Here is a 13336-nt window from a genome sequence, read left to right as displayed (position 1 = left end):
TTAAGATACTATTCCCAAACCAATCCCAAATAATCCAGACATGAAGTAGGAGAGAGATGTCCACCCACTGGCTGGAGGGCCTCTGGCCACATGGACATGCAGACCTGGTTGTGAGCGGTGAGAACTTTGAGAATAGCCTTTGCAGGCTTCCCCTGCCCCGAGGCTCCCAGGTGACCACACTAGCACTGCAGATGTAGGTGTGGGTCAGCAGGTCCCCACAGAGCAGCATGGGCCTTGCTTACAGTGCTGGCATTTGCTACCGACTGGAGATGTACATGTTTTCTTAGAAGACTAAATACTCAGAAATAAATGCACACTTATAACTATAAAAAAGCTCAAACACTATGGAAAATAATAAAATATGAATCCTCTGTAACTGTACCAGCCAGAAATGATGATGATAATAATAATAATAATAATAATAATACATATATATTTTTTTTTCTGACAATTTGGTGACTTATTGAGCCAAAAGCACACTCTCTGGGAGTCTGCTGGTGTACAATTTAATCTTTGTAGTAAACAACACAAAATGGAAACTAACAAAAGTACAACTGATTTTTGTCTGTCAATTTTATATCCTGCAACTACACTGAATCATTTATTACTGAACGTTTTATGGCTTGTATTTACCTGAATCCACATGACCCGTGGGTTCCGTGGTGCACACAAGGTGCCTCCAACGTGGCCGACTGTGGGGCATGACCCTTAGCCAGGCACTGACATCACTCATGTCCTGAATGGCCAGCATGCAGCACATGAGGGACAGACAGGCTGACAGACGGCAGGCCTGGAGGGACCTGACGTCTGGGAGTCAGAGGAAGAACGTGGGGGGGGGGGGGAGCACGAACCAAAACAATACTCAAAGGAAGGACCCGAGGACTGGCGACTGCTGCCCGTCCTTCTGCCAGCCTCCTGGAATATTCCACGGTTAGCTCTTCTGTATTTCATACACCACACGTGGAACCCCACATGCAGCTCCCTGGGTCAGGTGGAGACCAGGGCTTTCCACGGCATCTCTGGTTATCAAACACGGGTGGCCGAAACCCAGGCCTGCTCTTCAGTACCATCCAGACAGGAATCAAAGGTGCACCGTGATGCACCACCCAAAATGGTTCTGTGGAACCACCCAAAAGAAACCTGTGGTGTTCCATTTGTAGGGCGTGCCCATCTCCAGGACACCAGCAATGGGACACTGACAAGGGAACTCTCCATTACTGGAGCTGTGTAGTCGAGGCCTCCTCCCCGTGCTTCACCCTGACCGCACACTAGCCCCCGGCCTGCTGCCGGCCCTCTGGCTTACACACCAGCTTTCTGCCTTGTGGGGCCCTCTAGTTTACACACCAGCCCCTGCTGTGGCCCTCTGGTTTACACACCAGCCCCTGCTGTGGCCCTCTGGTTTACACACCAGCCCCTGCCGTGGCCCTCTGGTTTACACACCAGCTCCCTCCTGTTGGTGGCCCTCTGGTTTACACACCAGCTCCCTCCTGTTGGTGGCCCTCTGGTTTACACACCAGCTCCCTCCTGTTGGTGGCCCTCTGGTTTACACACCAGCTTCAGGGTATCTGGTGGCAGTTTCCAGCGTCACATCTGCAGCAGGGTCCTATTCCCTGTGCTCCAGACTCAAGCATTCCCCTTTCCTGGCATGTGCCCCTGGAGGTCTAATAAGGATCTCAAATCTAACGCATTCAAAATAAACCTCTGCTCTCACCAGGTGATTAGGCCAGAAAAAGAAACCAGTGAGATCCAGATAAAGAAGAACTATCTGTTCACTGATGAGATGAGTCTATATGCAGAAAGCCCTGAAGAATCCAGGAAAAAATCCCAGTAACTAATAAATCAACAAGTTGCAGGATATAAAATCAACACATAAAAGTCAATTATATTAGTATAAATGAGAAACAATTCAAAGAGGAAACTAAGAAAGAAAACCGTTCCATTTAAAATATCAAAAAGAATAAAATACTTGGAAATAAATTTAACCAAGGTACAAGATTTATGCCTTGAAAATTAAAAATATATTGCTGAAGCACAGTAAAGTCGACCCAAGTACAGGAAACCGTTCTACATTCACATGTGAGATGTGTGTTAAGACAGCAGCATACCCCAGAGGCTCCCACAGAGGCAACCCGAGTCCCATCAGAACCCCAATGGTCTTTTATTCTGTTTTTGCAGAAAAGAAAAAAGACCTCCCCCAAACTCCTATAGGATTCCAGGAGTCCCACACAGCAACAGCGGTCTTGAACCGCAGAAGTGTAGGACCTACATTCCCAAGTCTAAAACCATACTGCAAAGCGACATCTCTGAACTACGGGGTGCAGGCATAGGGACAGGCAAACCACCTGGAAATAAACACTTGCATCTGGGTCAGCAGATTCTTTTCACAAGGACACAAGTGGGTGATGACAGTGCCTTCAACAAATGGTGCCAGAACACTGGACATACACATGGAAAAGGGAAAGCCGGATCTTACCCCTACACCACGTATAAAAATCAACTTAAGAGACCAAATCCTTATGTTTAAGAATAAAAATATAAAATTCCTAGAGGAAAAACTTCATGGTGTTAGATCTGACAATGGTCCCTTGAATATGGGACCAAGAGCTCAGGCAGAGAAGGACTGGGACTTGTAGAACCAGCCAGGCCCCACAGGACAGAAGTGTACAAGGAGAGGGAAAGGGCAACCCAGGGACAGGAGCGAACACTGCCGGCCACACACCTGATGGGCTGGCTACACGGACTGTGGTAAAAAAGGCCAAAACCCTAATTAAAAAGTAGGCAGAGAAGATAAGCGCACGGGCAGCAAGCACGAGAAAACATGCTCTCCCCGGAACTGGAATCCCACCTCGTGATGGCAGCCTCCAGCCCGCCAGGTCGGCTATTCAACAACACCCACAAACAGAATGGAAGACAGCAGCGGGAAGGAGCAGGTCGGTGAAGCCTTCTGTGTTGCGGGGTTGGGTATTCAACAAAGGGAACAGTGACTCCACCAGAGTGACAGTCGGGGCAGCCCAAGGCCGAACACCAGGCTTCATCTGATTGTGGTGCTGGGACATCAGACCAGGTATGTTCTGAAGAGGAGAAATTCATTCTACCCAATCCTGGAGACTGGGAAGACTGGAACTGGGGGGCCAGCCCTGGAGGGCTCTTCTTGGGGAGGTGTCCCATGGCAGAAGGCAGAAGGGCTCACTGCTGCAGTAGAAGTGCTCTAGGGATGAACACACTAATCCTCAGGAAGGTCCCACCTCCCACCCCGGGCACTGGGGACAAAGTCCCCAGCACACAAACTGAGACAGTCACAGCTGGGCTCAACCCACATCCTTCAACAGATGAAGAACTAACAAAAGCTGGCAGACACACAATGGAAAACCACCCAGGCTTAGGAAGCACAGGCACTCTGGTACGTGCTCCAACACGATGAACCTTGAAAACCTGCTGAGAAAAGCCAGGAAAAAGGACAGCATGTCCAGGTCCCCTCCCATGAGCTCCTGAGAGCAGGCACTTGCTCAGACAGAAAGCACTGCTGCGTTCCAACCCCGGGGGCAGGGCCTGGAGGAAAGCAAACATTTGTCAGATATCTATCATAAATGCATCAATGAAAAACAGGAGATGAAAGTCGATTTCTACAGATCAATGCATATATTTCATATTACCTATCAGTCTCTAATGCCGTATCTGTTAATATCATTCAAACAAATTGAGACCTCCGTAGGGCCAGGATGAAGTACAGCTTGAACAATTCCAAGTCAACCAGAGCCATGGCAGCACGTCCCAGGCCCTGGGAGAGCAACTATCTCTATAAAGAAACTCCAAACCCTAAATAGAAGGAAAAAATAGAGGGAAGGTAAGAAAGTGATCATACAAAAGAATACTGTTCTTCTGCATCCCTCTGGCTTGCAGATAGCTAAAAAGAAATCTGGAAGACCCAAGGTTCTTCCCTCAGGCCAGCTACAGGACCTGAGAGGCAAGTGCCCACAGAGTGTGGTGCATACCCCCTTGGAGTGTGCCAAGAGAGATGGCACTTGCCAAGGCTGTGTGACAAATGACCTGGCCCGTGTGCCAGTGAGTAAAAAGAGCAATCTACAGTAACAGCACGTGGATCCGCTTCCTGATAGTTTGAGCAAGGGATTGGAAAACATATGCAGAATGATTCCTCTGGCTACTCAACGAAGCTCCTAAGAACATGACAGCTACTGATGTCTGCAACTACTTGGAAACAAACTGAAAGATGAGAAGCTTGGTGGATGAAGACATGGAGAGATATATGGTAAATACAGCCCAACAAAGGAAGTGAGCAGGCCCTTCACAGAAGAAAAATGAGTGGTCAACAAATATATGAAAAAGCGTACAACATCTCTAGCATTACAGAAATGCAAATAAAACTACACTGAGAGTCCATCTTAATCCAGTCAGAATGGCAGTTATCAAGAATACAAGTAACGGATGGCCTCAGTGGTAGAGTGCTTGCCTAGCACATGTGAGGCACTGGGTTCAATTCTCAGCACCACATAAAATAAAGTAAAGGTACTGAGTCTACTTACAACTAAAAAAAATTTAAAAGAATACAAGTAATAATAACCGTTAGTGAGGGTATGGGGAAAAGGAATGCTCATATATTTCTGGTGGGACTGCAAATTGGTGCAACTACCAGGAAAGCAGTATAGATTCCTCAGAAAACTTAGAATGGAATCACCATTTGACCCAGTTATCACACTCCTCGGTTTATACCCCAGGGATTTAAAGTCAGCATACTACAGCAACACAGCTACATCAATGTTTATAGCGGCTCAATTCACAATAGCTAAGCTACAGAACCAATCTAAGTGCCCCTCAACAGATAAACGGATAAAGAAACTGGCAAATACACACAATGGAATACTACTCAGCCTTAAGAATGAAATTATGGCATTTGCCAGTAATTGGATGGAACTGGAGACTATCATGTTAAGTGAAATAAGCCAATCCCACAAAACCAAAGGCTAAATGTTCTGATATGCAGATGTCAGCAACTGAGAGTGTGTGTGTGTGTGCTGGGGGGAGAATAGACATTCATTGAATTAGACAAAGGGGAATGAAAGGGAGGGAGGGGGAATGGAAATGGAGAAAACGGAACAAATTGGACATAACGTTCATATATGAACACAAGACCAGTGTAACTCCACATCATGTACAGCCACAAGAATAGAAGTTATACTCTATCTATGTATATCAAAATACACTGTCCTGCATAACTAAAGAGAAAAAATCTGAAAAAAGAGCCCAAAGGTAACAGTTATGAAGTCAGGGCTGGGGGTGGGAACTGGAACACAGCACTGCTCACCACACACGCTGCCACTGTTTCTGATATATTTACAACTAAGTAGAAAACTCTAAGTAATGCAAATAATTCTTGTCTTTGGCATTTCTGTCACTGTGTTCTTTTGATTCTCCTTTGACAGGAGAAAACGGTTTTCTGGTTTGCTTGTAAGATAATGAATTAAGTGGAATCCTTATGATGTATTTATTTTAGTCATGGAGTCCCTCTGACAGTCTTCAAGGTGTCTCCTGGGCTGATGCTGGGTGGTGGGGAGGCGGAGCTCAGGCACGGCTTTCCCTGCCTGCAGAGGTGGATCCTAGCAGTGGTGGTAGAAGAACAGCGAATTCCATTTTTCTACCTTCTCTACCTTTAACTTTCCCCTTTGCTAGCTTTTAGCTTTGTTTTGCTTCCTTCGAGGATAAGTTATGGAGAAAGCGACATGCAGAAACTGGCTTGTATGAGCTAATCGTTTGGGTGTTCCACACAAGTGAATTTAAGCATCAGAGAAATCAATTCTCTTTGGTGGCAGAAACAGAGAATCTAGTTATATTTTTTGCAATTGTTAAATTTGGCTCAAGGTGGCTTTTGTATCTTGAGTCCACATGTGATGGGCTAGATGAAGGCCTAACTCAGGGTCCACTTTTGTAATGGAGAGCTGAGTTCCAGCCCAGCACCAGCCGGCCAAGTTTGTTGCTGCCAGTGGGCAACCAATCAGGTCTTGTGTCCCTAAGCACTGTCTGCCCTGCTGTGGAGCGGAGCTTTCTGAACCTTCTGGTTCTGAGGGCTGTCCAACCAGCAAACTATTCTTTGTCATAGTTTGTTGAAAGCTTTTGGAACAAGGGCTATATATATAGTTTGGGGTAAAGCATTGCCCAGCCTCCAGAAGGCCCTGGGTTTAATCCCAAGTACCACATTAAATAACAAAAAAGAAAGTCTTAATTTCTACAGTTTTGGAATCAGAAATGGGATTCAAAGTAGCCCATTCTGCCAGCAGCTGCACCGAGCCAACAGGTGAAGCACCTTTAGGGTCTGTGACTCCTCCAGCAACTGGGGTGCCGCTCAGTCCTCTTGGTTCCCACCCCGACATACTGTGCTTTTAAGTTTTACAAGTTCATGAGAGCAACGTTTGGACTGCACAGAGTCCAGGACTGGACCCTGCTAGAGGCTGTAGATTTATGTGGGTCAGACAGAAATCAAGACTGGCTTGGAAAGATGGGTCCATCTGAGTTCAGGGAGTCCAGGTGCCTCCACCTCGAAACAGTTTAAAAAAAAAATAGGTGAACCCTCCCCAAATAACATAAGTCACAATAGCCACGTGGAGCAGAGTTACCCTAAATAGAACTGCTCAACTATAGGGTGCTTTGGAGGGAGGGAGAGAAACCCCGAAGGTCTCAGAAACAACAGGATGCATTTTTGAATGGCGCGTAAAGGCTTCTAAAAGACTAGCTGAAAGGCTTAAGCAACTGATTGACATGAGACTGATGCTGACTGATGGCTCCGACTGTATCTTAAGCTTCAGGAGAGGGAGGGAGGGAGGGAGGGGGAGGGAGAGGGAGAGAGAGAGGGAGAGAGGGAGGGAGAGAGAGAGAGGGAGGGAGGGAGAGAAAGAGAGAGAGACAGAGGGAGAGGGAGGGAGAGAATGGCCATTGTCAAGGATACAAGCAACAATAAAAGTTGGCAGAGATATGGGGGCAAAGGCACACTCATACACTGCTGGTGGGACTGCAAATTGGTGCAACCAGTCTGGAAAGCAGTATGGAGATTTCTCAGAAAACCAGAAATGGAGCCACCATTTGACATTTGACCCAGTTATCTCACTCCTCAGTTTATATCCAAAGGACTTAAAAATCAGCATACTACAGTAATACAGCCACATCAATGTTTATAGCAGCTCAATTCACAGTAAATAGCTAAGCTATAGGAACCACCCTAGGTGCCCCTCAACATTTGCTTGGGTAAGTAAAACATGGTATATATACACATAAGAAACTACTCAGGCATAAGGAAAAAAATGATGGCATTTGCTGGTAAATGGAGCTGGCGAATATCAAGCTAAGTGAAATAAGTCAATCCCAAAGAACCAAAGGCCAAATGTCTTCTGATATGTGGATGCTAATTCACAATGCGGGGGGTGGGTGCAGGCTAGGGAAGATAGAGGTACTTCGGACTAGACAGAGGGGACTTTAGGGAGGGTAGGACATATGATTACATGATCTGTGTAACTCTACATCACGTACAACCAGAAGAATGAGAAGTTACGGTATTGAACAACACAATATACCGATCTTTCTCCCAACTTTGCTCTTACAGAAGGCTTGATTACCAAGGGGGCTGGTAGTGTTGTTGCTTTATCCCTGTCTTTATACAGCTGTCACATACATTAAAGAAGTTTATCAAGAGAAAGAAACACGTGTTAATAGGAAGAGCTAACAGCAGATGACAGCCTTGAGCTTCCAAGAGTCTCTCCTGTTTCTTCTGCTGAGTCTCTGGGTTACTGGAAGGCAAGTCACCAGGTTAACGACCTAACTGGACAGCCTTTAAGCCAGACTGCTCGCAGCAGATGATGGTCCACATTTGCCATCACCCTGTGGCATGCGTTGGATCTGGAACGTCTCCCAAAGGCTCAAGGCTTGAAAGCTGGTCCCCAGGGCAGCAGTGTTCAGGGACGGCTCTTGGGAAACTGGATCATGAGAGCTCTGACCTCATGAGTGCATCAACCTGAGGGCTTCACAGCTGAGCAGGGTGGAGGCTGTAGGAGGCAGGAGCTACTTGAAGGAGCAGGTCCTTAGGGACCTGTGGTGCCCCCCCCCACAACTTCTTGACCACCTGAGGTGAGCAGCTCTTCTCTGCCAAGCCGCCCCCATCATGATTTTCTGCTTTGCAAACAGGCCCAAAGCAATGGAGGCACTGACCTCGGACTAAACCTCTGAAACCATGAGCCAGAACAGATCTCCCCTCCTCTAGCTGTTTCTCAGCTGTTTTGTCAGCAATGAAAAGCAGACCAACAGTCCCAACGGACTGCGACTAACTGGATCCGAGTGCTACTGAACTCTTGGTTCTTAGGGGCTTCTGGTAGGACTACACTCTGTGTTTTGAGCCTGACAAAATGATGGGATGCAAACTCTTAGGTCTTAAATGTTTGAATGCAGCCATCTGTGAGTCTCACTTTGACCATATAAATAAGAACAAAGAATTATATTCAACTGATGTGACGCCGACTTGTGAGTTCCATACGGAGATCAAAAACACCCATAACAGAGACAGACAGTGGAATTCACGCTCAAGGTTTTGGTCAATCAAAATTGAGAGGCTGCATGCCTGTAGCTTAGAATGCTATCACTACTGGAAACCCCAAAACATTACAATCACACAAGAATATGCAGAAGACAAACTGCTGCCAGTAGACAGAAGAAGCCCAGCTCAGGGAGGCTTGCCGCTCCTGTGTGGGTGTGCACTCGACGGCCACCTCGTCTTCAGATCTCATCTAAGAGATGCCACACTAGATCACTCCCAGAGCACCACAGGGTCAATGGTTCTGCTGAAAGTCAGTCTTGACAATAGGAGTTCTGTAAATCACAATCTTCATCATATGTAATTACATGGGAATATGAGCCACTTCTCAATGCAGTAATATATCTATATAACCTTTTCTTCATCACATTTCAACTACAGTGATGAAGAAGCTGAGAAATTTAACTACTTTAATAAGGGTAACTTGGCCCTCCCACTCCCAATGCAATCTACAGTGTACAACGATAGTACTAATGCACAAACCTAGTCAGTAAATTTCATGTAATATCACTGGAAAAGACCAAAAGGACGAACTAACATAAAGATCAACAAATTAAGTGCTGAAAAATTGAATAGATCTTTACATTTGAGTCTTAGATAGGTACATTATATATGCCTATTTTGTTGACAGTCGATTCTCTGCAACAAAGTCGAACTTAGTTAACTATGTCCCTGAAAACAGAGGAACGGTCAAGGAACCTCCCTGGCCTGCCTTCTGAGAAGAGGCTAATCCAAAGGACCCCTCTGCTCTCCCAGAGTCCAAGCTGACACCCACTCCACTCCTGGCCAGCGAGTCAGAAGACCACAGCTATCACCTCCCACGGGGCGTAAGACTCACTAGCGATGCAGTCGGCCTGCTCCTAGAGCCCCTTCCTTTCCTCTGGAACATCTCTACTGCAGCAGTTTGAACAACATCATCTTAATGGGTGCATTTGACCTTCCCAGTTTTGCTGCTCTGGCTGAGGTCTTGCTTCCTGGTCCAGGAAAAGGGGACCCTAGGTGACCTGTATGCCTCACTCCTGAATGGAGATCCAGGGACCTTTGGCAGAGTCAAGCTCCTGATATTGGGCTCTAGACTTGTCAGTTGGGAGCATGATAGAAAAAAATATTCAAAATCAAATTCTTATTTCTTCTGACCTTTTGGTGATCTTTATGAACAGACGGTTTAGAGAGATCTTGACTTTGTTGGTGAAACAATGCAGAATCCAATTCATGAGAATTGTCAGTTTCTTTGCTTTTCTGAATTAAGCTCAAAACAACAAAGAATTTCATACCACCAGGAAGCAGATACACTGAGGGTTTTTGTTTTTGTACTTATGCCTGATCCTGACTGAAATTCTAGAACTAAAGCTATAAACTATTTTATGTGTTTATGTGCCTGTACTACAGACACAGCACTGTAGTGAAAACACATAAGTTTAACTTTCTTGGACACAAGCAGGACTTTAACAGTTCCAGGTCTAAACCTACCTCCTCCAGGTCTACAGATGGTTGCCTTATACAACCTCCTCCTCCTTACTCTTGGCAAGGTTCATTCACGTTTCTCAACTTTTAGTTTCTGAAAACAATGAGGATGTCAAATCAAGATTTTAAGGAATGAGTAAACTTTTTACTTGCCCAGCATCTGTGCTGATACTCTTGGGGTCACAGCACTGGCACATGTAATTTCTACGCTCCCATGAGATAGGGAGGCCGGGACCTCTCCAGAAGACAGTTGGATATGCGTCTACTTGACTAGTCCCACTGATGCTCACACCTATGCCACAGTGAATATCTCTCAGTCACAGCCTGGTGCCACAGAGCTTGTTCTAGCTTGCTCTAAACCCGCCAGGGAATGCTCCATGGCAATCCTATTTGGGTAACACCCGAGACCCTGATCAAGGAATGGACCCTTAGTATGTCCCTGGTTCTTCAACCCTTCCTCACCTGACCTGGGGATGGAGGACTGCCCTCCTGATCTGCAGCAAACTCTGCTCAAGAAGCGTAGGTAGTGTCTTTGACCTCATTCCCTTATTGCGGCAGTATGAGGTGGTATGCGGAAGTTACCTTCCAGCTGAACAGCAAGGGCTACCCTCGCCCCCAGCTGGATTCCCCTGGGATGTCAGGGAGCATTCAAAGCAGCATTCCCAGGACCAAAGAGATAGCCAGGTCAGTGTAAACAGGACACAGGTCAGATATGAGCACCAAGGTGTCAGCCAGGACAGAAAAGGGTCCTGTGTGAGAGACCGTAGTTGTGGGTCAGAGCTCTCTATGCATTGGCCCCCACCTGGTGAATAAAGTGTCCACAAGAGGCCCCAAAGCACCTGGGTTCCTATTGTGGAAGGTGCCAGAAGCTCTGGCACCGGAACCCCAATTTATGGCGGGGCCCTCAAATAGCTGTTGCCTCCATCCTGATCTCAGCTTCAGGCTGGCCCCAGGCCCGCCCTGCCCCTTGGCGCTAAGGTTCTTCAGGCCTCGCTTCACCCTCTGACGGCTATTAGGCTACTGACCTCGATCTGCCTGACTGTGAGGGTCGAGTGCCTGACTGTGAGGGTCGAGTGTCCTTGCCTCGGGTGTTCCCCATTGTGAGCACAAACACCACCCCAATCTGAACAGCCAGCCCTTGGATGTTCAGTACATCCTGCCCCCTATGCGCCCCACGTCTGTGTCGACCGCCCCCTAGCCGTGCTGTAACCCCTGCCCCATATATGCCGCACGTCTGTGTTAAGTCCCCCCTGGCCGCGCTGCGCCCTCTGTCCCTGGACACACCGCATGTCTGTATCGAGCGCCCCCTAGCCATGCGGTGCCCTCTGCCCCCGTAGGTGCCCCACATCTGTGTTAAGCGCCCCCTGGATGCGCTGTGCCGTCTGCCCCAGGATGCGCCCACGTCTGTTTGAGCGCCTCCTAGCAGTACAATACCCTCCACCCCCATACGGACCCCACACCTGTGTTAAGCACCCCCAAGCTATGCAGCACCCTCTGCCCCCGTACGTACCCCACGTCTGTGTTAAGCGCCCCCTAGCCGTGCAGTGCCTCTGCTCCCGTATGTGCCCCACGTCTGTGTTGAGCGCCCCCTAGCCATGCAGTGCCCTCCAACCCCGGACGTGCCCCACATCTGTGTTAAGTACACCCTAGCTGTGCTGTGCCCTCCGCCCCCGTACGTGCCCCACGTCTGTGTTAAGCGCCCCCTAGCCGTGCTGTGCCCTCCATCCCCGTACGTGCCCCACGTCTGTGTTGAGCACCCCCTAGCTGTGCAGTGCCCTCTGCTCCCGTATGTGCCCCACGTCTGTGTTGAGCGCCCCCTAGCCATGCAGTGCCTCCAACCCCGCACGTGCCCCACATCTGTGTTAAGTGCACCCTAGCTGTGCTGTGCCCTCCGCCCCTGTACGTGCCCCACGTCTGTGGTAAGCACTCCCTTGCTGTGCTGTGTCCTCTGCCCAGTGTGTGCCACGTTTGTGTTGAGCACCCCCTAGGCGTGCAGTGCCCTCCGCGCCCCCGTACGTCTGTGTTGAGTGCCCCCTAGCTGTGCAGTGCTCTCTGCCCCTATGTGCTCCACACCTGTGTTGAGTGCCCCTCTAGTTGTGCTGTACGCTCTACCCCCTACGTGCCCCATGTCTGTTAAGTGCCCCCAGCCTTGCAGTGCCCTCTGTCTCCATGCGTGCCCCACGTCTGTGTTGAGCGCCCCCTAGCCGTGCTGTGCAGTCTGCCCTGTACGTGCTCCATCTGTCAAGTGTCCCCTAGCTGTGCAGTGCCCTGTCCCCTATGTGCCGCACACCTGTTGAGTGCCCCCTAGCCGTGCTGTGTGCTCTGTCCGCTATGTGCCCCACATCTGTTAAGCGCCCCCTAGCTGTGCAGTGCCTTCTGTACTTTGTGCCGCAGGCCTGTTGAGCAACCCCTAGCTGTGCTGTGCGCTCTGCCACTGTACTTGCAGCATAGCGTCTATTTACACACCTGGGAAGAGGTTTGACAAAGGCTGTGAAGACCAAGACATGACTGACTCAGCTGGCCTTTCACTGAAACCTTATAAAGCTATACAGCATAAATAATCTTCCAAGTTTACCTTTGGTGGGTTTCAAATAAAAATTGACGAAGGAGGAGGAAGCCCTGGCATAATTAGAGTAGACAGGCTCAGGTTCCCTCTGAGAAAGGGCACCGTCCCTAGACATGGCCCAGTCAGGGCTGACATACGTGTGAGCCACAGCAATGCACCAATCACAGGACCAGGTTGGTGATACAGAGGTGGTCAGGTCATCCCTGCCCTGGCGAAGCCACTAGGATTCCGAGCCATTACAATCCAGTCATGTCTATGACCAGATACAAGCACAGTCCAGAGTGCAGAGGGAAGAGAACTCTGCCCAGCACCTTAAAGAAACAAGTGACAAGCTCAGGCTTCGAGGAGGAAGAGGAGTTGGCAGATGGGGCAGGGTCTCCACTGCCCCCCAGATGGGAAAGACCTGCAGAGGGCGCGTGTGAAAAACGGTGGCTCCGGGGAGCCTGGAGTAGTGCCCCTGGCTTCACCAAGATGCTGCCTAGGTGACAGACGTTATAGAAGCTCTTAGGGCAGCAAATAGCTGTCCCAAGTGGAGGTAAGGGGACAGATGTGACTCCCACAAAAGCCTGGATGGGAAAGGTTGGAGGTGCCACCACACCCATGGGGACGAGAAAGGGACGCTGGACTCCATGACGGGAGTGGCAACGCCCAAGGGCAGCAGGGTTCTGCACAGGTGGACATGGATGGGTGACAGAGGGCCTCCTGGGCCGTCTCCCTCT

The 13336-nt window shown here is 48.7% G+C and overlaps 1 protein-coding gene across 2 annotated transcripts in view; it reads right to left on the bottom strand.

Moving 5' to 3' along the window:
* Nucleotides 1–13336, bottom strand: part of Mcph1 (microcephalin 1) — a 190520-nt gene that overhangs the window by 129322 nt on the left and 47862 nt on the right. The window lies entirely within an intron of this gene.

The sequence above is a fragment of the Callospermophilus lateralis genome, chromosome 4, assembly GCF_048772815.1.
Source record: "Callospermophilus lateralis isolate mCalLat2 chromosome 4, mCalLat2.hap1, whole genome shotgun sequence".
Taxonomy (NCBI): Eukaryota; Metazoa; Chordata; class Mammalia; order Rodentia; family Sciuridae; genus Callospermophilus; species Callospermophilus lateralis.
The sequence above is the reverse complement of the archived record's forward strand: the minus strand, read 5'-3'. Positions and strand labels throughout refer to the sequence as shown.